This window comes from Mus musculus, chromosome 7, assembly GCF_000001635.26.
Source record: "Mus musculus strain C57BL/6J chromosome 7, GRCm38.p6 C57BL/6J".
Classification (NCBI taxonomy): domain Eukaryota; kingdom Metazoa; phylum Chordata; class Mammalia; order Rodentia; family Muridae; genus Mus; species Mus musculus.
Window position 1 is genome coordinate 63,943,137 of NC_000073.6, and position 20,679 is coordinate 63,963,815.

At 48.5% G+C, this 20,679-nt stretch overlaps 1 long non-coding RNA gene and 1 pseudogene across 1 annotated transcript; one reads left to right on the top strand and one right to left on the bottom strand.

Moving 5' to 3' along the window:
- Nucleotides 1-13,251: 13,251 nt before the first annotated feature.
- Nucleotides 13,252-16,219, top strand: Gm39024. The gene is made up of 3 exons (XR_882156.1): nt 13,252-13,294; nt 14,244-14,340; nt 15,199-16,219. It is a non-coding gene; the product is annotated as a predicted gene, 39024 (long non-coding RNA).
- Nucleotides 16,220-18,763: 2,544 nt separating this feature from the next.
- On the bottom strand, nt 18,764-18,967 carry Gm51514 (annotated as a pseudogene).
- Nucleotides 18,968-20,679: the final 1,712 nt, after the last annotated feature.

Consider the following 20,679-nt stretch of genomic DNA (forward strand, 5'->3'; position numbering starts at 1 on the left):
TGGTGAAGCCCTTGAGGAGATAGAGATCCTAGACATTCTTTTACGTTCATCCTTGATCGCTGCTGCCGTTGGTCCAGGATTGAAATCTCTAAAACTGTGAGCCAGAGTAACCATTCCCTGTTTTTAAAAACCTAACACGCTATTTTACGATGATTTTTTTTTTTTGGGGGGGGGGGTTGGTTTTTTGAGACAGGGTTTCTCTGTATAACCCTGGCTGTCCTGGTAGGAACTACACCAAACTGTAAGAGTAACAGCTATCGGATGCACCTTCATCTGCTTTTGGATGTCCAGCAGAACAGTAAGCTGGTTTGTGCCAATACCCTACGTAAGTAATTCATTTCCCTGTGAACATTGCCATACTTGGCGTATTGGAGGTGATGGGAATCTATTAGGGATTCCCTTTAGGAATCATGGTGATGTGTGTTGTCTATAACTGACAGAAACTTTGCTACACAGCCTGACTGCATTTTTAGATGCAAGAGGTTTCAAAAAGTTCCCTTCCTAGCCTGGCAGTGGTGGTGCATGCCTTTAATCCCAGCACTTGGGGGGGGGGGGGGCACGGAGGAGAGGCAGGCAGATTTCTGAGTTCAAGGCCAGCCTGGTCTACAGAGTGAGTTCTAGGACAACCAGAGTTACACAGAGAAACCCTGTCTTGAAACCCACCCACCCTCAACCCCCCAAAACAGTCTTTTGTTCGGGGAGTGGTGTCCCATACCTTTAATCCCAGCACTCAGGAAGTAGAGGCAGGCAGATTTCTGTGAGTTTGAGGCCAGCCTGGTCTACAGATGAAGTTCCAGGATAGCTAGGGCAACACAGAGAAACCCTGTCTTAAAAAAACAAAAGCAGACAAAACAAAACGAAAGTTCCCTTCCCTTTGTGGGGGAAATGTATCTTTTTCATGGTAGGAGCTACCTGAGCTCATGAGTCACCAAACTGAAGAGGATGAGAAACAGAGTACTAAACACAGGATAGAGGGCAGAGGAAGTTCCAGCCAAGAGCTGCCCTGCTGTTTGCTCAAGAGCCTGGAGTGACAGCATCCTCCATCAGTTAGAAAGGGCTGGCTGTGTTGCAGATCTTTGTTTCTAGCACACTGCACATCCATCATGAGGTGCCTGCTGCAATCAGCAGGTGGATGGTACAGCCTCTCTCTGCAGTGTGCTGGTTGCCATGGCAGAGGGGAAGGGAGAACGTTAACCTTGCAATGTTACTTATCCCCTCTCCCTGCACAAAATACATCTTCTACTCTCTGGGTGGCCTGACCTAATCTCAAGTGCCTTTTAAATCTGGATCTATAGGCAGAAAGAATGGAAGGAATTCATTGAAACACATTGTGTGGCATCTAAGTTAAAGCTCAGAACTTCTGTAGGATGCTCTGATTCTCATTGAGCCCATATGGTTCCTTTTGGTCTAGAGGCTTATAACCTAAAAGTAAATTGTCAGTACCCTCAGCCCTCACTGTATTTAGGTAGGATTAAGAGATGGTGGAACCGCCGGGCATGGTGGCACAGGACTTTAATCCCAGCACTTGGGAGGCAGAGGCAGGCAGATTTCTGAGTTCGAGGCCAGCCTGGTCTACAAAGTGAGTTCCAGGACAGCCAGGGCTATACAGAGAAACCCTGTCTCGGAAAAAAAAAAAAAAAAAGAGAGAGAGAGAGAGAGAGAGATGGTGGAACCTTTAGCAGGTAGGGCCTAAGTGTGGGAAGGAAGGTCATTGAGAGCCCCAACCTCAAAAGGGATGAATGCTAGTCTCTAGGAAGGTGTGAGTGCCTACAAAAATGGGTTGTGATGGGGCTAGAGAGATGGATGGTTTAGTGGTTAAGTAACTGCAGAAGACTCAGTTTCCCTTCCCAACAACCACATGGTAGCTCACCACCATCCATAGCTCCAGTTCCATGGAGTCTGCCCACCCCACCTCCCCCTTTAACCTCCAAGGGCTGTAGGCATGCACTTAGTGCACAAACATATATACAGGGGAAACACATATACAAATAAAACAATTACATCTCTTTAGAAATACAAACAAACAAAACAGGCTGTTAGAAGAAGAGTAAAACTAAATTTCAGAATGACTCCAACTTCTCTTTTCTACTACACAGAGCAGTGAGCATCTTTACCAGTGCCCAAACTCATGGGACCACACAATCTTGGACTTTCAAAAGTCTAGAGTAAATAAACCTCTTTTCTTCATGAAGGAGCAGCCTCTGGTATTTGAAAGAACTCACACTCCTCTGTATATCACTGTCAGTGTACAGCAATATATAGGGACAGAGTAACACCACAACATAGACCAACTTGGGGGACAGGCAGGCAGCCTGTAGTATCCATAATGACCTTGCTGGTTTGCAGGGCAAATATTGCCCTCCCCATGAGAGGAAATTCTTCCTTCAGTAACTCTTGCCCTACTCCCAAGGTTTCTCCTTTGTGGCTATGCTCCTCAGCATCTCATGAAGTAGACATTGGGGACTATGTCTTTCTGGGGTCTCAGCGGTTCCCTCAAGCCTAGGAGCATAAGCGTTCTATGTGTATAAACTTAAAGCAAGGGTTATTTTGAGTCCCAGCCTTGCAAGGACTCAAAATGGAGTGAATGTCTTAGCTGTATTAGAAACTAGTTGGGCCAGGTGTGGTGGCGCACGCCTTTAATCCCAGCATTCGGGAGGCAGAGGCAGGAGGATTTCTGAGTTCGAGGCCAGCCTGGTCTACAAAATGAGTTCCAGGACAGCTAGGGCTATACAGAGAAACCCTGTCTCGGGAAAAAAAAAAAAAGAAAGAAAAAAACTAGTTGGGGGTGGTGTGTCATAAAAGAGACTAACAGTCCAATCAAAGTGTTTTGACATGGTAAAATTTTACCATAGATCCAGAGAGTGTGCTTAGAGGAGTGAGCACTTTGAGATAGGAAGTGACTTTAACTCAGATGGTGACTTCATCTTTTCCCCATTGGCTGGGGTTTGACCTTAGCCTTTCTGAATTGTCTAGTTTAAAAGATTTGGCCCCAGAAAAAACAAAACACAAAACAAAACAAAACAAAAAATTTGGTGCTAGCTATGCACTGGTGGCACATGCCTTTAATCCCAGCCCTTGGGAGGCTGATCTCTGCGAGTTGGAGGCCAGCTTGGTCTACAGAGCAAATTCCAAAACATCCAGGAATGCACCTTGAAACCCAGTCTAGAAAAACAAAACAAAGAAACAAACAACAACAAAAAGCGGGTGTGAGGAAATGAAGAAAAAGGAGTCAATCAAGAATATAACCCAATGCCGGGCGTGGTGGCACGGCAGGCGGATTTCTGAGTTCCATGCCAGCCTGATCTACAAAGTGAGTTCCAGGACAACCAGGGCTATACAGAGAAACCCTGTCTTGAAAAAAACAAAAAACAAAAAACAAACAAGGGGCTGGTGAGATGGCTCAGCAGGTAAGAGCACCGGACTGCTCTTCCAAAGATCCTGAGTTCAAATCCCAGCAACCACATGGTGGCTCATAACCATCCGTAACAAGATCTGACTCCCTCTTCTGGTGTGTCTGAAGACAGCTACAGTGTGTTTACATATAATAATTAATAAATCTATTAAATTTACATATAAATAATTAATAAATAATTTATCCAAAGGATTACACACAAGGTGAGAGACAGATTAAAATATTAGCATAAACTAGCTTTAATTCCAACACTCCGATTGCAGAGGCAGGCAGATCACTGAGTTCAAGACTAGCCTGGTCTACAGAGTAAGTTCTACATGGGAAAACCCTGTCTCAAAAACAACAACAACAACAAAACCAAAATGAGTTTATAGCCAACATGGGCTACAGAGCAAAGTCATGACTCAACAACACAGAGACTACAGAGGAAGCACAGAAAACACACATGCTCTCACACACACTGTGTGAGATTATACAAGAATATAGCCAACGGTAGTCAGATCCTTACCTGACATGGAATCTTCCCGTATCTGGATCTTGGACTTCCCATAATTCGAAAGTGTGAGAAATAGATGTCTACTGCCTGTATCCTCTACAGAATATGGTAGTGTGTGTGTGTGTGTGTGTGTAAAAGATTTATTTATTTTTATTTTAGAAATACCATGTATGTGCCTGGAACCTGAGGTGACTAGAAGGGGCCATCCAATCCCCTGGAATTGGAGTTGTGAGCCACCATATTGGTGCTGGAAGCCAAACCCTAGTCCTCTGCAAAATCTTAACCTCAATCCATCTCTCCAGTCCTGGCTATGGTATTTCCTAACCCTACCCTGGATAGGCTGGAACAGCATTCTCCCTCGGGAAAAGGTCCCAAGCGGCTCTGAAGGCAGGAATGGACCTGAGCAGGAAAGCACCCACGGTTTCCAGGGGCACTGACCTAACTTGAGAAGACTGCAAGCACCGTCAGAAACATTGGAGTTTTGAAATAATTAGCAAATGAAACGGATGGAAAAATTAGCTTCCATGGAAGTGTCCCCACTGTGGTGGTAATGAGCAAAGGTATCGTAATCTAATCGGTTTCTCCAAGGACAGTAAGGTGTGTGCATGGGAACAAGCAGAAGGAAAAGGCCACACCCACATCAACTGGAGAAATCAACAGACCACACCCTGAACTGAAAATCAGAAGTAGCAGTGCTTCGGCAGGCGGTAGAAGCCAGCACCCCACTGCTGTTGGTCCAGTGTTTCTGGCATGAGATGTAATTGATGTCCCTAATCAGTTGCGGTTAGGCTAAGGAGATAACTAACATGAGAGGATGTGAACCAGCTGGTCACCTGAGCTTATTCAGTCTGGATCCTGAGGTCAAAGGACTGGGGGTGGGGGTGGGGGTCTTCCTCAGAGAATCTACCAGTCCAGGGGGTTACAAATGGAGGCCTGAGAGACTAAAGGTTGCAGGGGAGGGGTCAGAAACTGAAAGCCCAGAATGGAGTTCAGACACAAGTTTGAGACTAGAGGTCAGGGAGGTCACAGACTGGGAGGTGAAGAGACCAGAAGCCTGACAGCGATGGAGAAGTGGCCAAGAAGTCGAATAGCTCACAACAGGGAATGAGGGTGGCCTTCTAGTTCCTAAAAGTGGCCCTGGCCCACAGCTGCCTAGAAAAGAGACCTCAGTCCACAACTTCAAACAGCAGATTCCTACATAGCCACCTGGGCTAGTACCTCGATCCGGAAGGAAGCCACCCAGGCAGTTTGGTTTTAGCCTTTGTTGACAAGAGCACAAAGCACAAAACAGTGTCCCTACTGTGAGAGGAAAATGCATGGTTCATCTGAAGACCCTAAGCAATTCCTTAAGCGGTGGCAAGAATGCATACCTACCCTATGCTGTGTGACTTGTGAGAATATTCTGCTAGAAGAAGCATACACCCTATGCACACTGCATGCCCTCATTTTGGCCAATGACACACCTGCATTGCCACCTGCCAACTGAAAACAACTTTTTAAAATTGCATTTGTACTGAACAAGTCTAGGCTTCTTTTTTTGTTTATTTTTTGTTTGTTTGTCTTTTGTTTTTTGTTTTTTGTTTTTTTTTTTTCAAGACAGGGTTTCTCTGTATAGCCCTGGCTGTCCTGGAACTCACTTTATAGACCAGGCTGGCTTCGAACTCAGAAATCCACCTGTCTCTGCCTCCTGAGTGCTGCCACCACACCTGGCTTTCATCTAGGCTTTCTTATCATTACTCCTAAGCAAAACAGCACACCTGATCATTACTCAACACTCCCTTGCCCTAGGTGTAAAAAATCACCTAGAAGCAACACCAAGGACACAACCTTGCCATCCTTAAATGGACTTTTTTGTTTGTTTCATTTTGCTTTTTTTTTTTTTTTTTGAGACAAGGTTTCTCTGTGTAGCCCTGGCTGTCCTGGAACTCAATTTGTAGACTAGGCTGGCCTCAAACTCAATTAGATCCACTGCCTCTGCCTCCCAAGTGCTGGGATTAAAGGAGTGTGCCATCAGGCCTGGCCACCTCGGACCTTTTAATCTACAAGGGGCCCTGATACAAGTGCCCCAATAGAGACAGAGGATGATTTATGACTTGATTCAGGGAAAAGCTAAAATCAGGAAAGCCCTTTCCACAGTTGCCGTGACCACAGAGTCCATGTACCTTTGCAATTAGGTGGGACCCTAGCCCAGCGAGCTCCAGTTGTTTACAGAGGAGAACAGCTGCCTCACCTCTGCACTGGGGCTTTGAGGAAAGAGCATCTTTGTGTAAATTGACTGTTAGCACACAGCAATTCTCAGAGGGACAGGCCTTCTTTTGGCTCACAATTTGGTCTTTTGGCTGCAGCTTTGGGCCTGTGGCAAGCGGCATTTTGGGGCAGGAGCAGATGGTGAGGCCAACTCTGAAATTCATGGCTTGGGTCTTCCCAGCAGCCTAAATACCTCACTCATTTTAAAGGGTCTCCCTTTCCTGTTACCACCATGCTAGGGATAGAACCTTACAACCCCCAATGACTTAGGGATGGATTCAATAGGCAAACCCTAGCGGCCTCTGTGCTCCATGTTCTTCCTCTCCATCCTTAGACTTAGAGGGGAGCTGGGCCTCTTGGACTGTCACTGTGTTGGATCCATAGTTTGGGTGGAAGGGGTTCTTTAATTAGCCTACGGTAATGGGAATGAGGAAGCAAAACAACAAAAGTGTGTGAAATGAGACTGGTGCCAGGAGTAAGGGCTGTACTTCATTCTATAGAGTGTTCTTCGATCAAAATGCAAGATGCCGACACTCAGTACCATCTTTGCTCCTTTGCAGGGTACCCAGGAACTATCTTCATTGGCTCATGATATGTAACTGTTAGGTCTCAGAAACCCTGGACAAATGGCTGGCTTGCTTATTAACATATCAAAGCCAACACTGGCCAGCTCTCCCTGCATCCCTCAGTACCTGTGGCTCCTCCTAGGTTACTTGAACCTTAACCTGATCCCTATGGAACTCAACCATTTTGGTCTCTTGGCCTGGGACACCTCTCTTGATCTGTGGCTTCTCTCCTGATCTCCCTCCTACTCTCTCCTCTCATGGTCAGGTTTAATCTGCAGGCCGTGTTCAGCCTATACACTTCCCTCTGCCTACTCTCTCCCTTATATCTACAATAAAAACCTTCTCCATATTTTATGCATGATCTCCTTTTATTCATTTTTATTTCTCTTATTTGGAGTGGTGGTGGTATAGTTTGGGATTTTTCTTTTTTCTTTTTTTCTTTCTTTTTTTGGTTTTTTAAGACAGGGTTTCTCTGTATAGCCCTGGCTGTCCTGGAACTCACTTTGCAGACCAGGCTGGCCTTGAACTCAGAAATCTACCTGCCTCTGCCTCCCAAGTGCTGGGATTAAAGGCATGTGCCACCATGCCCTAGTTTGGGTTTTCAAGACAGGGTTTCACTCTGTTATCCTGGCTGTCCTAGAACTCTCTGTAGACCAGGCTGGCCTAGAACTCACAAAGATGCCTCTGCCTCCTGAGTGTGCATCACCACTGACCATTTCTCTCTCTCTCTTCCTCTCTCTCTCTTTCTCTCCCTCTCTCTCTCCCTCTCTCTCTCCTTCCCTCCCTCCCTCCCTCCCTCCCTCCCTCTCTCCCTCTCTCCCTCTCTCTTCCTCTCTCCTTCCCTCTCTCCCTCCCTCTTTCTCTCTCTCTCTTTTTCTCTTTCCACTTAGTAACCTGGAGCAGAGGTGGCTGGGCTAGCCAGGACATTTCATAACACCTGTGACTGGCACCTCAGCTACCACACTGTGCCTGGGGCTCCTTCATTAGCTGTGGGGTGTCCCAGAGCATCTCCCTTCCTCTGCTTCTCATTGAAGTTACCCCCAATGATACTAAAGAATCACCCACTGAGGACTCCAAAGGTGTTGCCACCCCCAAATCTATCCTTTTCAGAACTAATTGTTGGGAGAGGACCATGTAGTCAACCTACTCATGGTGGCTAACAGGTTGACATGTAAAGAGGGACCAAGCTGAGCTGTTACTCCCTGGGGAGTCGGTAGAAAGCTGTTCTCACGTCATGTTCTGTCTCTCTGCCTCGCAGAGTGCAAAATAACTCATCGGGTTTTCCTGATGAAAGCTGATTTTACATCTGGTGTGCGTTTACATGGACAAAGATTAAAACCAAAAGTGCTTCTGAGACTGAGCCGCCATCGGTCTCAGACTGGGTGACACTGAGAGTGTCTGCTGTAGTGTGACAGGAGCATTCGAGATGACTTGGCTCCATTGCTGATGAGCAGATGGCCCCCACTCCCAAGCCTGGCACTGACATCAATACCCACCCCCACACACACCCTTTTAGTCACCATCTAAGGGAGCTTGGTCTCAGTGACAATGCTTCCTTCTTGTGTGTGTCCCCTCCTCTCCCACTCCTTGGTCATCTGACATTCATGACATGTAATTCTCTCCCTTGGGTGGGTGCCCAGGGTCGATTGCTGCATTTCATGCTTTTGACTCCAATTCTTGCCAGGCCCAAGGTCAACAATAGTGAGCCCAGCACATGTGCCGTTCTGACACACAAGGAGAGTGTTCTCCCTTCTCAGCTCACTGGGTGAGAAAACTGGCCAGAGAAGAGACTTCTGGGAAGCCACACACAAGAACCAAAGCCTAGACTGGATCTAGAGTCCCTTCCTCATCATGGAACCTCTGCTTCCAGTCTTAAAGAAACTGGTTACCTGATGGGAATGTGTATCATCGAACAGAATGCCTGGGGCTCTTTGAAGATCCTGTCTGATGAGCAACTGTATTCTTAGAGGACCCTTGGATTGCTGCAGGCTCTGTCCCTTGATCCTTGCAATGGCTCCTAGGACTGTGCACCTGGTTCTAGTGACCAGTTCAGCTGGGCAGACACAAAGGGAGCAGTTGTCCTTGCTAGAGCAGAAGTGAGAAGCTGCTGGCCTTATCTGGTGTCATGAATGCTCAGCACATGGAATGGTTGTGAGCTGCTGAACTCTTGCAGCATGGGCAAGGCATCTTACCTGCTAGCATGGGGATTAGACAACTCTGTCCTTCAGGTCCTCCACAAAGCGTGCAGCAAGGGGCAGGGCCTTGGGGGACTTTGCAGCTATCAGGCCTGATTTTATCACGAAATAAGCTGCTTTAAAATATTTCCAAACTACAGTACTAGTTGAGGTTGACTCTCTGGCAGCTGGTAACAAGCTTTCCGTGTGAGGTATGAAGCTTCTTTCATATGTAAAACAGTGGGCGCATAATCACTGGCCATTGATAAGCTAAGAGGGAAAGTACAAGCTGCCCCAGCAAGGAAAGGGGAAGAGAGCCAGAGACCATCAGATATCAGATTTAATTGCCTTTCAGGTAACTGGTAAGCAACAGGAAGTGACTTCAAGCAACCAGTCATTATCTGTACCAAGGACCTGAAGAGAGAAGCTGAGGTCTCAGAGCCACTGGCCTGTGGAGATGAAGAAGAGCTAAGCCCTGCACTGGCCCTCCCTGGGGTCAGGGGAATAAGAGGGCTCTCTCAAATTACATCCTTTTCATAGCCTTATTTAATTTGAAATACATGTAAAACTCAAGAGAGTTAAGAAGTGTCATTAATCCCCACTATCTTCGGACAGGAACTGTCTATCTGCTGCTCTTTCCTCCACCCCATGCTATCTTACACACAGTGACTGCTACTGTTAATTACATGCCTGTATCGCTGCCTAACAAAACTCCCAGGAGCCAGTGCCTTGAGATCGCAAGAATCACTAGCTCCTTACTGGCTGTGGATTTGGAAATGGCTAAGCTGGGGAGTGTCTCAGGAGCCTGTAGTTGTGACATTGGCTGGGACCATGGTAGCCTAATGTCTGTTTAGACTGGAAAACCTCCCTCCACAAAGGCTGGCCCTGCAACAGGCAGAGGAGTCCCTCCTGACATCAAAAGATGAGAGGACAACGTGCTGGTTCAGGATGATGACATCAGATGGTCAAGGTCACCCAACTAGAACCAGCTGCACCCTGCACTATGGGTTGGGTCCCCTTGGGTATTCCTTTGGAAGGCCAAGGGTGTTCTTGACCCCTGCTAGTGGCTACCCCCAGTAGATAGGATCTGAGAGCCTCTCTGGGCAGCCAACCTGGCTCACCTGCCTAGTAGTGTCTTCAGGGTGACTTCCTGAGAGAATTACTGGCAAGAACAATGCCCCCCCCCCCAGGGGTCTGTCCTTGAAGAATGAAGGGCCAGCAGAAAAAGCTGAAACTGACACACACACACACACACACACACACACACACACACACACACCCTCCCCCATGAGCCCACTGTATGGGTAGAATTTAACCTGGAAGGGATAGAGTCAGGAGCAAGGCTGACCCTTCCCATCAGCTCCCAGGGTACCTGCTTCTCTTCTTCCCCAGATTTTATTCCAGTACCATGCCATTCTTTCAAGGCAGAAACTAACATCTCGAGTGAGGGTGCAACTGGGTGGTAGAGCAGGTACTAGGCATGTTCCTGGAGGATACTGATGGAACCCAGTGTCTGCCCGATTGATGCTAAGCACTTGGCTTCTGGGGCCCATCTGCTCCCTACAATGACTTCATGAATGGACCAGTGCTCTCCCAAATGGCTATGGACTAGACTGAGTCTCCCCTAAGCTTAAATGTTGAAGTCCTACCACCTTGTGTGGTGGTATTAGGAAAATAGGGCCTTTGACTGAGAAGGTGGATGTTCATGATCATCATGATAGGAGCAGTGTCCTTGTAAGGAGAGAGAAACAAAGAAAAGGGGTGCAGGGGCGTAAATGAGTCTCTTCCACATAAGAATGAGCAGAGCAGCCTCTGTAGAACTGACTGATTTCAGTCTACTGGCACCTCGACCTTGGACTTCTCAGTCGTCTGAGGCTACAGAATGGTGAGACAGAAACATCTGTTGTCAGAACCACATGGTCTGCCACATTTTATTACAGCCACCTAAGCCCACATGCAGCAGGAATATAGTCCTACCAAGGAGGAAACCCATTTTGATGACCCCAGTGGGTTACATGCTGGCTATGCTAGGGCTTCTGCTGAAGTTCTACTCTGATTCAAAGTTTGTTTTAGTTTGTTCTGTTGGTGTGATAAAACACTCTAACAAGACAAACTTCAGGGGGAAAGAGTGTATTTGGCTCAATTCCAGGTTGCTGTTGACCAAGGCACGGGCATCAAGGTGTCAGGAACTTAAAGCAGTTAGCCACATCCACTGTACAAAACAGAGTTTTGTGTGGATGCTTGCCCGGTGTGCTCAGCTGTTCTCTGCTTTCATTCAGAGAAAGGCCCCAGACCTTGAAATAGTGCTTGCTGATCATGTTCAGGGTAAATCTTCCAACCGCAGACAACAGGCCAACCTAATCTAGACAATTCCTCTTGAGATATTTTTCTTCCTAGATTATTCTGAATTATGGCAAATTGATAGTCAAAACTAACTCACCAAGTTTATAAACCCAGTTTAGTAGATACAAACATTTTGAGGACTAGGGCTTTTAGCTTTATGCTTCATGACTCTGGGTTCTCTCTCTCTCTCTCTCTCTCTCTCTCTCTCACACACACACACACACACACAGAGTTTTGGGCTATAGGTAACAGGACACTGTCTACTGTCTCTCAAAGAACCAGGATGTCCCATTGGACTACAAGTAACAAGACAGGGTCAACCATCTCTTAAGGAACCAGGATCTCCCATTATCAGATTTTTGGGAGTGGCTCTCCTTGGACTAGAAAGTACATGAGAAAGCTTCTAGATGCTTCTCATGGCTGCTCTACCATGCAGAGTCTAGCTTTCTGCTTAGGAGTTACATGCCAAGGCTCCAGCTCAGGGCCTGCAATGAGAAACAAAAACCAGGCATGTGGTCGAAGCAGATGACCAGCCCTCAACCCCAAGCAACAGATTTCCCAAAGAGTTTGGCTTCCTGTTGGCTATGGTGAGCACTTGCTACACCACAGTGCCAGGATCAGAGAGTGGAGCATGAGCCTGGGAGAAAGTCCATATAGGATCTCCCACAACACTCACCACAGGGCATCCTGGTACACTCCCTACTGCCTTACCCAGGCTGTGGGACATTGCACTATTTAGAGAACTCCCTTAAGTACCGAGTCCTCTTGAAGATTTGATTAGATACCTTCCCGTCAGGTTGCAATGGAGAGGAAGAACAGAGGCTTAAAGGCTCCTTTGGTAGCTTCTGAGATTCCAAGGCTCTCCTGAGAGTGTTGTCAGTCTATTTGTCTCTCACTATGAGCCTGACTGAGGGGGCTGGACTGCACAGACCCCTTCACAGGAGTAGATGAAAGATGCCCGAGCCAGGCATAGCGGCACATGCCTTTAATCCCAGCACTCGGGAGACAGAAGCAGGCAGATTTCTGAGTTCAAGGCCAGCCTGGTCTGCAAAGTGAGTTCCAGGACAGCCAGGGCTATACAGAGAAACCCTGTCTTGAAAAACCAAAGGAAAAAAAAAAAAAGAAAGGAAGAAAGATGCCCTAAAGAACTGTCCTTGACCTTCCCTCCTCTTATCTTTTCCTGGTTATACTGAGTTTCCCCCAGGACCACATGTAGGCCAGCAAGCCTGTTCTGGGTGTGGCACTGAAGCCTGCAGTGACCTGGTCTTCCCTTTCTTGTACTCCAGCCCACCCACCTCCAGCTTCTCCTTGGGTCTCTCCTACATTACTTTTCTTCTTCTGGTCCACCCTGGTAGAGGTTAACGTCTAATTCTCCGGAGGCCTGGCCTCTGCCTGCCTCCCTATCTGCACAATCAGTTCATTTCAATGTCCTGTCCTGCTTGGTGGCACCCAGGCTTGGTGCAGGCTGTCACTCAGCAGCTTTGCTTGGGCTCTGCCAGGATCCTTTCTGTTCCACTTTGCCTCTTCCCCCAGGGGGATTGTTATATGGGTTAGGTATGGGGTTCCCAAGAGGAGATCTTATGGAGAGAAGAAGAGGGGCTTCTCCTTGGGACTAAGAAGACTGGCTGTTTCCTGTAGGAGCAGGACTCTGCTCTGAGGAGAAATAACATCCAGCTGTTTCCAAGCTGAAAGCACGGCTCCCTGTTCCTAATCCATGCCATCCCTGACAAGGACACACACCTATCCGACCCCTCTGCACAGTTCATGTCTTTGTCAAGGCCTCAAGAGAGATCCATGATTATACAGTGTACTGTGACTAACACAGCCCTGTGCCCCTGAAGCGCGGGACATAGTTAAATACGTCTCCTACAAGTCAGAGTAGCCACATGGTTATCTTGTGGAATATATAGCCTAAAGCAACTGAGGTCCCTGGGCGCTGGCTGACTGTAGGCACTACCACGTGGCTTCCAGGTCTTATCAGTACCGAAAAGTGCACATTGCCAAGACAGAGGAGTGTACACGGAGAGGTGGCACTCAGAGATGGCTTCTGAGGAAGGTGAGATGTGAGCAGGAGGCTCACAGATAACAAGAATTTGGGTATTGACAAAGGCTAAGGGAATTCGGGTGTGTTGGAGGCTGTGGCCAGGATAGCCTAGGACTAATAAGGTGCTCTCAGGTGTGGGACGCTCAGCCGGAGGGCGGCACCCAAGAAGGAAGTAATGACTATCCAAGGCACTTGGCAAGGGCAGAGAGGCCATGTGCTCGGCTGCTGAGGGAGATGGTTGGGGAGGAGGGGAGGGCAGGTTGAGATACTTGGGAAAGGAAAGGGACAATTGACCTTGGCAGTTTGCCTAAGGTCTGAACCCCTGGAACCTTGGTTTGCTGGCTGATGCCCGTTAGTGAGCCACTCTGAGCCCATTTCCCCCGTGTGAAAAACCTGGGAGCATTCACTGTGAGAATGTGATGCCTTGGCACAGCCTAGCACACCTTAAAGTACGTGTTTCTTTCCTCTCCTAAGCTTACAATCACTGTTCCCCACTGGTGACCTTGGAGACCTCAACATTACTTAGCCAGGGCCTATTCTCCAGACCCCTGGGGACAAGCCAAGATTCCTCTACCGTCACAGTATTGGGGAGGGGGGGGGTGACACCATGACCATGGTTAGTGAAGGCAGTGGGTACACGGCGGGAACCCAGGACAACAGCGGGTTGGGAGCAGGTGCTGGCAGCTGCTACAGGCCTTACAATGTGGCTTTGTCACTGGGGTGGCTTTGGAGCCAGGGAACGACCTGTGCTAGGGAACAATTCCCGAGGCTGTGCTCATGAGGGCTGCCAGATCACAACAAAGCCCGGGAGAGCCGTTGGGCAATCACTTTTGTCATGCAAATGAGGGCGGAGCATAGCCGCCCCCTCTGCCTGCATGCTAACCTTTTTGTGATTCAGATGAAGGCAGCCCGCTTTCCTGGGTCCCAGAGCTAGTTTAGCCTCTCCTTTTGTCCTTCCCAGGGCCTGCTGCCATGCTGCTCCGCTCTGACTCTCTGTGAACCCACAGTCTTACTAGACGTTGACAGGACCTGGGAAAGAAAGTCGAGACCAAAAGATGGTACTGTGAACGGTGCAGGTGGCTAGATCAAGGGCACTGTCTTGTAGCTCATAGGCAGGGGTGGCGAGGGGGTGGGGGTTGCTCTATGACTAGGTGGGAAGGCCAGTGTCAGGATGCAGAGAGCCTGGGGGGTTCTGAAGAGGGCTAGTCTAGGGCTCCTGGGCAGGCAAAGCTTGAAAGGGGATTGAGTAAGAAGTGAGAAGGACTGGGATCCCTCTGCCAGTACCTGTTGGCCTGGGCCAGCCTGCCCACGCATCCATAGGGGAGTTGCAGGTTCTCTCCTTGTTCCACCACACTGGCCTGGACAGTGAATTGTAAGTTCCCAAACTGCTTTGGACCTGCATTTACGTGAGAGATGATAGAAATGACCCCTGTTTTAGGCCTAGAGTGAGATGAAACAAAACAATCCAGACAAAACACTGAGTCGGTCTCTTGGCTCGTACTCGCCACATGGTGCGCACACTCATTTCGCAGTAATGCTACTTCTAGGAATTTCTCCTTCAAATAGTCTCACATGTGCAAAGTGGCATATGTCTGAGGTTATTCTCTGCAGATTGGTTTGGAACAGCCAGAGATTGGAAAGGTCCCAACTGCACATTTCCAGGGTGGGTTAAATGGATGCCGCTTGTGTACCCGTACCCATGTAATAGACAGTGGTCAAACAAAAGCCTGGCACTGGGCCGGGCTCCTGCGGAGCTGGGAGGTGAGCACAGGTCAGCTATCTTGTGAAAAGCCAGGAGTCAACACTCAAGAGTCTTGGAGGCTTGCTATTTTGCAGGAGCAGAGAGGGCAGTGGCCTAGGAAGAGGTGGGATATGGTACAAGCCCTCCTCCCCTCAGTAGACTTTCTCTCCTGCAGAAATAGGTTGCCTTGGGTGCCATGGGCACATAGCACTGCAGGATGGAATCACAGGACCAGTCACCATGACAACAACAGGCAGTTGCAATTTTCAGCCAGTGGAGTACTCAGAGTACAGGAAGAGGCTGCAGACCACCCCTAGGAGAGCTGCCTTTGTAGGCACACCCCGTATCTGAGGCACAGGGACTTCTCGGCCTCAGTCTCCCACCTACAGGATGAGAACATGGCAGGTCTGCAGAGTGCTACCTGGAGCGAGAAACAGAAAAGCCAGGAACACAAAAGAACACAAACAGGGCTGCCAACCTCCTGTGACAGATCCAAGTGGCTGCCTCAGCCCCCACTTTTTCAAGGGAGATGGGAATCCAATGCCCCTCATCAGAGCTGCCCACTTATAGCCCTGAATTTCTCCCATCAAAGCACCTAGTGGGTAAGTGAGTAATGACAGGAGATGGGGGACAGGCAGGTAGACTCCATGTGGGGCAGGAGGGCTGGAGTACCGTCAGCTTGGCTGTTTCCCACAGGTGTGTGAGTGCAGATGTGAGGCCCAGCTGGCCTGGCTGCTGCCCACCTGCTTGCCAAATCCCCTGCCACTCCCTCCATTCCCACCCCACCTTCCAGACTTGGAAACTGCTTGCTTCTGCAGTCACTGTAGCCTCCCTATCTGTGCAAGGGAAAAAAGGGTCTCCTGGAAGCAAACAGGGAGCAGTGGTCTTCACCCATGGCATTGAGCTGGCATCGCGTTGGCCATCGAGCAGTTATGATGGGTAGTTATGAGTAGCAGTTACAACGGTCATAGTGCTCAGCACCAATAAGGGCTGGCTCTGTGAAGGAAGGCAGATGAAATCTCACTCTGGGTGTAGCTATCCCAGCTAAGCTCTGCCCACCCCACAGTTACCTGGCAACAGCCAGGTTATGCCTGACTCATATAAAAGGCTTGCTTGCCCCCTCGGCTTTCTTTTGCTCTCTTGCCTTCTTGCTCTCCCTCTGTCCTCTCACCCGTTCCCCCTCTCTCCCCATTCCCTTCCCCCTCTCTCTCCATGTGCTCATGGCTGGCCTCTACTTCTCTCCTTTCCCTTTCCATCTCCCTCTGTTTCTACTATCCTCTCAACTCCCCTCCCCATGCCCTGAATAAACTCTATTCTATACTATACTATACTATACTATACTATCCTGTGGCTGGTGCCTCAGGGGGAAGGGATACCTCAGCATGGGCCCGAGGAGGCACCCCTTTCCCTCTTACATAACATAGTCCTTTTCTCCTTATCTTTTAACAAGACACCACAGTGGGTATCTTCTCTGCCCCAATGGGCTGAGGGTGAAATCTAGACTCCTTCATTGAGATTGGCCTTGTACATCAACATAGACTTGGGAAATGAGAAAGGCAGTCTAAGCCTCAAGGAACACAAGAGCTCTGGGAAGGTGCTGCCTGTATTTCTCTTCTTCCCCTGTAGACAGACATTCCCTCATGCTCTTCCTGCTGCAGGTTCTCAGGTGCAGTTTGGAGGAGGAGACAGGGGAAGAGAATAAAGAATGGTAGGCAGACCAGGCTGGATCAGACAGTAGCTTTCCTGTCCTTAGTGCCTCATGGACACCCAGCCTGGTCATCTATCACCTGGTGCAGTCTACCCACTCACTCTCATATAAGCATTAGGAAGCTAAAACTAGCTAAATATTTGGCAAGGCTAGGCTTGGGGCTGGGCTACTGATTTATCTGGGGCTCAGGTATCATGCTATGTCCCAGGTAACCCGAAAGGGCAGACGACCCTGTGTGGATAGCCATGAGTACTTCCAAAATGTTCAAAAATGTAAAGTGTTAGTAGCATATACTCAGGTGCTAGAATGAAATGCATAGATGTGGAGAGCCGTGCCGCGAGCAATCGCCATTATAAGATGGCGCTGGCTTCCACTGCGCCTAACTAGTAAATAAGCCTTATGCGCAAGTGCAAGAGTGAACTCACGCCTAGTCACTGCCCATCTCGCGGGGTAGTAATGGGGTGATGGGCGAGCAATGAATCAGGAACTGTCACGCCACATCAGGTGCTGAAACGTCACGCTGCGGGCTATATAAGCAGCGCCATTTTCACGTTCGGGGTCTTCCCTCCTGATAAGTAAGCAATAAAAGCTTTGCCGCAGAAGATTCCGGTTGTCCTGAGTGTGTTCTTGCTGGCGGGGACAAAAGCTCGGGCAATACATAGAGAATCCTCAAGCGTTCTCAGGGGACAAGACCTCTGACAGCACCACGGAGAGCCCTTTCCAGCTTCCGGCTCACTCAGTGGTAGGTGGCTGGTGGAGTTTGGGACCCTCTGTTGCACCTGCTCTTTAGCATGGGCATTTGTTTGTACTTGCCTGTGCCATCAGATCTTTTCTGGACCATCTGTGTCTTCTATGCAGAGGCTGGGCCCAGGGGAGCTGCAAGGCTTCTAAGGAGCCTGAGATCATGGCTCCCCACACAGGCAGAGACAGCCCCTTTTCCTGTCACCTCCCTGTGACTTTGGGGTGCTGGACTATGGGCATCATCTTTCCCTCTGTGATATGAGAAGGTGGAGGCTACCCAAGTCTTGCCTGGGTGTAGACTCCTTTTCACTATACAACAATTAATACCTCCCTCCACTTTTTTTTTTTTTTTTTTTTGAGACAGGGTTTCTCTGTATAGCCCTGGCTGTCCTGGAACTCACTTTGTAGACCAGGCTGGCCTCGAACTCAGAAATCTGCCTGCCTCTGCCTCCCGAGTGCTGGGATTAAAGGTGTGCGCCACCACGCCCGGCACCACTATTCTTGAACAAACTAAAACCCCTTCCCAAGAAAACGGCAGAAATACTGTGAGAAATACACACATGCCATTTAGAATCTAGTGCTAGTCAATAGAGCCTGTTTAAAGAGGATGTTTCTGGGGCTGGAGAGAAGCCCAGCAGTTAAGAGCACTTGCTACTTTTGCAGAATACCTGGGTTCAGTTCCCAGCAATCCATATAGCTGGGCTACTCACAACCCTCTGTAGATCCAGTTTCAGGGATCTGATGCCCTCTTCTGGCCCCCACAGACAGCTGGTATGCTCATGATACACAGACACTCGTGCAGGCAAAATGCTCATATATAATATAATAATAATAATTCATAATCACAAGTAATAAAAAGATTCTTTTTCATTCAGAGAAGAACAAATCTACTCTAATCACAAAATTTTGTCCAAAATTCACAAATAAGACTCTAGTATAAAAAAGCCTGCAGACGCCGGGCGGTGGTGGCGCACGCCTTTAATCCCAGCACTTGGGAGGCAGAGGCAGGCAGATTTCTGAGTTCGAGGGCAGCCTGGTCTACAGAGTGGGTTCCAGGACAGCCAGGGCTACACAGAGAAACCCTGTCTCGAAAAAACAAAAAACAAAAAAGAAAGCCTGCAAACAACCCTTAAAGAAATGAAAACAGATAAACAGACAACCATAATCTCCCCTCCAAGAACAAAAACAACAACAAAAAAGCGAGACACTAGATGACTACAGTTATGTTCTGGGGATTTTGAGTAAAACTTAAAATGATCTAGCTTTGGTAACCATAAAAGGCAGACCAAAATCCACTCAGACTGCCTTCCCCTCCTCTCACTCTCTCCAAGAAGAGAAGATGGATTGTTAATGGCACAGGGCAGCGGCAGGAAGCAGCACCTACAGCCAGCTTCACACACAAGAGGGAACTCCACCTCACAGCCTTGGGTGCCCTGCACAGAAAAACTTCTCTAGTAATGAACTATTGAGATGAGCTCTGTGATGGTTTGTATAAAGCTTGGACCAGGGAGTGGCACTATTAGGTGTGGCCTCATTAGAGTAGGTGTGTCACTGTGGGTGTGGGCTTTAATACCCTAGAACTAGCTGCCTGGAAGGGAGTATTCTGCTAGCAGCCTTCGGATGAAGATGTAAAACTCTCAGCTCCTCCTGCACCAAGCATGCCTGGATGCTGCCATGTTGCTGCTCTGATGATAATGGACTGAACCTCTGAACCTGTAAGTCATCCCCAATTAAATGTTGTCCATTACAAGACTTGACTTGGTCGTGATGTCTATTCACAAGAATAAAATGCTAGCCAAGACAATCCCTGAGAACAGTCTTGAGATTACGTTTCTTTTAGCTTAAACACTGACTCTTATGGTGGCTTCCGGGATGTATGGACCTTGCCAGGTCTCAGTGGCCCTGACCAAGATTGGTGCATTGGGCTTGAGCCTTGCTCATTAGACAGTCACAGCCCTGCACAGCCAGAGGAGTACGCAGTGCACTTCTTGACTTTTCTCTCTCTTGAGTACACTTGTCATTGTCCCCTGGGCTGGATTCTGCCACTGGCTAGAGAGTGGAGGGAGGAAGAAGCAGCTGGAGGGTCCCCTAGTCACTGCTACTACAGAGCCTTAGAAGCGTAATAGAACAAAGTCCAGAAATAGACACATTGCTTCTGGGCTTCCCTGAGCAGGGACACCCTCAGAGGAGACGTGAGGCTTATAGGTACCCAGATCACACGGCCTAGACATACAGTGGCTGATCTCTGTTGACACAGAGAGCTGGTCTTGCTGCTTGTCTTCCTGTCTCTTGGGTGCCTGGCATCAGCTAAGGAAACAGGCTTGCTCTTCCAGCTCCACACTGCCTCTCTCAGCCTCCCAAATCCACAGCCAAGGCTGTGAGATAAACACCAGGGGACCCCGATCTGTAGCTTCAGCCGAGTGTGTCTGTGTGACTTAGATTCACAAGCTGTGCAGAGAGCAAGTGACCCAGTAGCCAGGCAATGTACATTTGCAGTGGGATGAGTAGGATGTTATTCCTTGTCTAAGTGGATACCTGCTCAGGCACACTCACTTGGGAATCCTTTTTTTGTTGTTCTGGGAGATTGTCATCCCATCCAACCTCCCAGCTACCATTAACTACTATTGTTTGCTTTGTTTACTCCTGGGAGACTTCTGAGAGCCTCCTATAGACCAAGCAGTTCTTGGAGGCTCTAGTGCAGAGATCTTGACACCAAGTGTGTGTGTACCAAGGTTCCTATATTCTCCCAATCCCGAGAGACAGGGAGTGGAGTGTGTGCCCTGTCCAGGGCTTCCACAGTAGGGATGTCAGTACTGGCTTTTCAGAAGCAAGGAGCCACTCAGAGCTGGATCTGTCTCCACTGGTCTGGACATAAACTATCCATAGAACTGAGGTAGTTAAAAACCAGAAGACTGGAGTAAAAAGGGCCTTTTGCATTTTTAAGAATTTCCATACAACCCAAGGCAAAGGAAATACAAATATGAGAGCATTTCTAAATGGAGTGTGATGTGCTGCTGTGCCCTCAAATAGAAGAAGCTAAACAGCCCCTCCTCTAGACTCCTTTCTTAAGCACACCATCAAGGAAGAACCCCTGGTGGCCCTGGTGCTCGGGGGACCACTGTCTAGCCTGGTGAAATCTCCTGGGAGTGCAGGCCATTAAAACTGTGTAATGTGAAGCCCGGCATGGTGGCACACGCCTTTAATCCC